Raw genomic sequence first — 3,929 nt, 5'->3', positions numbered from 1 at the left:
AAATTATATGCTTTTCTACTGTCCCTACTTTCAGTACTTTATTCATTTTTTTTCATTTTACAGTCACTGATGCCTTTGATATTTACCCAATTTTATTAGTTATTCCTACATTGTTTGTGTATCTATTTTCTTTCTTTTATCTTGTTATTTATAAAGTAATTTAAATATTTTAGTATTAAATTTATTTGCAAAACCTTAGTCATCTTATGCAGATATTTCATTTTTATTTGAAATTCTTGATTGAAAATTATTTTCAGAGAACAAAAAACTAAATAATTGAATTAACATGTTGAAAGAGCTCATATTATAGAAAGTGAACACCTGAAACTAAACTAATACTAGTTAAAAAAAAAAAAAAAGCCAACAGAACTGTGGAAAGTTTAATACATTTAAAACTGGACATGGGGGTAGGAAAGGAGAAAGAATATTTCTTCAGCTTTCATTTATTCTAACAGTCACAATTGTACTTCAATATGAAGTTGCTTTTACAGTAGAACAGAGTCATTAAGGAACCAGTTATTTCCAAAGAAAATCAGAGTGAAAGTGAAAATCCTTCCAGATCAGATTTTCCTTCTGAGGATTTTTTTTTTTTTTTTGGTGGGGGGCAGTGAAAAAGAAACACCCTTCCTCAAATACTTAAACTTCAGCCACTAATGGACAATGATATGACCACAATTTATTTAAAGCACTTTTTTCTCAGGCCAAAGGAAACAGCTAAGCAATGACCTGGGTCATTTTTAAATTACGTTTTAATACTAAGCAACAATAAACTTGCCTACAGATCATTTAAACTAGACAACTAAGCAAAACTTTTATGCACTTAAAATAGTACCTGACACAAGGGAGGTCCTAATAAAGGCATCTCAAGTTACTAACTACTCAATATATATTTTCCATGTCACAATCTAAGTAGGAGGTTTTGTCATTCATTATTATTGAAGTCACTGCATTGATATACTGTTTCTGACATGAAAATGACTCGAACAGACAAAGCAGTCTGATCTTCTGATTTCAATCAGCATCATTGTGGAATCTGTCTACATCTGAAAGTTACATGGCAACACTTCAAGTAAGGACTTTTTTATAACCCAATGGAAACTGATCTAGTATGGCTGGAAGGGATCTCTACCTAACAAAATGATTACTACTATGTTTGCAGGTCTCAGCCTCTTGCTACCATTACATAAATAACAATTCCATTTTTCAAAATGTTACTGTCACATTCTGACTAGGAAAAACAAAACCCACCAAATCTATAAATACTATTATTTCTTCATTTATCTTGTATTTATTTGCATATATTATTTTAGGAAAGTTAAAACTTAGGAAAACTTAGAAATAAGAAAGGAAATTCCATAACTTAGAGACACTGTTGATAAGTCACAGATTTTAGTATGCAATCAACTCCTTATCCATGTGTATTTGTGGAATTAACTTGTATAGATCAGAAATGAGACTAAGTGAGGCTGACTTACGGCAGAGGCCACAGCCTTCCAGGTACTCAGGGCACAGTAGTTTTCTGTTGCTGACACTTGTCAGAATCCTCTGCTGTCATGTGGAGTTCTGGGTAATGAGGCTGCTGGTAGCACCTAGGAGCACTGTTGTGTTTGGGATAGATTTGAGTCCCTGATCTGTCACTAACTACAACTGTGACCTGGGACAAGTTACTTAAATATCTTAGTTTATTTTCTCAGAGGGCATATTGGCTTAATAAAGACTTAAGATCTGTGTAATCATAGATTTGTCATGATTACAATAAACATTAATATATGGTCTTTAACTATAAATTACTACTACTGTTATTAGTAGTAATATTGCTTCATGATTTACATAAGACATAGAACCACTTTGGAGAAAGAACAAATCCAGTTTAACATACAAAACCTGCACAAAATTATCCGATTCTTGTTTACTTTGATGTACTATATTATTTTCTATTTAATATTTTTTATTTCAACTAAAATTTTCTAGTGATGTTTTATTTACAATGTTTATTATACATGTATTAATGTCTCATATCCCAAGATATGTAAAGCTATATTCTAGAATAAACTGTATTTTATACTAGGAGCCAAAATATGAGAACATGTGTTGGAAATAACATATAAAGAAAGATAAGAGTAGTTACTATCAAGTATTTACAAATAAATTGTAACACAGTTAGTAAAGAGTGTGGTGATAAAAAAAAGTGATTGATTTATCTAAAGATGGCAACTTGTTGTCAGAACAAGCATTAACAAAGACAGTGAGAACAGTGAACATGGAGTAGGCACTACTATAAAAGTATCTGTGGTAACAGAGAAAACTTCCCTGGCTTTTCAGGTCCACTTACAAAGTTTAGTGAGAGAAAAGGCTACTGGGAAAATTCTAGACTTTTGTTACTCACATTGATGGAAGCTTACGCAATTGGAATTTAACCTTTAAAGCTAACTTTTATACAGTACACTATTGTTGCTGTTTGATCACTCAGTCTGACTGTTTGGACCCCACGGGCTATAGCCCTCCAGGATTCCCTGTCCTTCACCATCTCCCAAAGCTTGCTCAAACCAATGTCCATTGAGTTAGTGATACCATCCAATCATCTCATTCTCTGTGGTCCCTTCTCCTCTTGCCCTCAGTCTTTCCCAGCATCAGGGCCTTTACAATGAGTCAAATCTTCACATCAGGTGGCTGAAGTATTGAAATTTAAGCTACAGCATCAGTCCTTCCAATGAATATTCAGGGTTGTTTTCCTTTAGAAATGACGGGTTGGATCTCCTTGCAGTCCAAAGAACTCTCAAGAGTCTTCTCTAATACCACAGTTCAAAAGCATCAATGCTTCAGTGCTCAGCCTTCATTATAGTTCAACTCTCACATCGTGATATACTATAATACATTCAAATGAAATATGTTTAACATATCAGTGAAGAAATTCAGTTGAATACACACACGTGTACACACATGCAATCACAACACACATCTGGACTTATTTTTTCTTTATTTTTAATTTACACTTACCAATAAATGTAAGCATTTCTTCCATGCTGCTGCTGCTGCTAAGTCACTTCAGTCATGTCCAACTCTGTGTGGCCCCAGCGACGGCAGCCCACCAGGCTCCCTTGTCCCTGGGATTCTCCAGGCAAGAACACTGGAATGGGTTGTCATTTCCTTTTCCAATGCATGAAAGTGAAAAGTGAAAGTGAAGTCGCCCAGTCGTGTCCAACTCTTAGCGACCCCATGGACTGCAGCCTACCAGGCTCCTCCATCCATGGGATTTTCCAGGCAAGAGTACTGGAGTGGGGTGCCATTGCCTTCTTCATAACCATATATTATTCTTTATTTTAGTAACATATACAGGTAAATGTATCATAATGTATTTAGCCAAAACCTAGTGTTTCTTATTCATCTTTTTCTCATTCTTTAATGTTAATACAATGATATCATGCCTTTCTATAAGATAAAATTTTGTGAAGAATAAAGATTTTATTCTAAGAATAATTCCTAAAAATAATTCCACGGTCAGTTGAAAATAAAGTTCTGACCAATTTTTTCCCTAATCTTGGCATTATACTTAATTGAATATTTTAATTACTCATTTATATGATTAAGATCAGTTTGAACAGCACTTATAGCAAATTCTACATATATATTGGGCATCACATGCATACGAAAGGGAAAAAGAAAGAAGGAAGGAAGGAAAGAAGGGACATATGGGAGAAAGAAAGGGAGGGAGAATGGGGGCAGGAGGAAAGAAGGGAGAATTCTGATGATGAATAACTAACAAACAACATGTAACTGTTGGACTCTAATTGCAGTCTCAGAACAAATATAGGTTCTTTGAGTAGGACCAAAGATCTGATTACATTTCACTATATTAACTGTCAGTTGAGATGCATGTTCTTAGAGAACAATATGATTCTTACTTATAATGACATAAAAAAAGAAATGGT

The sequence above is a fragment of the Capricornis sumatraensis genome, chromosome 12, assembly GCF_032405125.1.
Source record: "Capricornis sumatraensis isolate serow.1 chromosome 12, serow.2, whole genome shotgun sequence".
Classification (NCBI taxonomy): domain Eukaryota; kingdom Metazoa; phylum Chordata; class Mammalia; order Artiodactyla; family Bovidae; genus Capricornis; species Capricornis sumatraensis.
The sequence above is the reverse complement of the archived record's forward strand: the minus strand, read 5'-3'. Positions refer to the sequence as shown.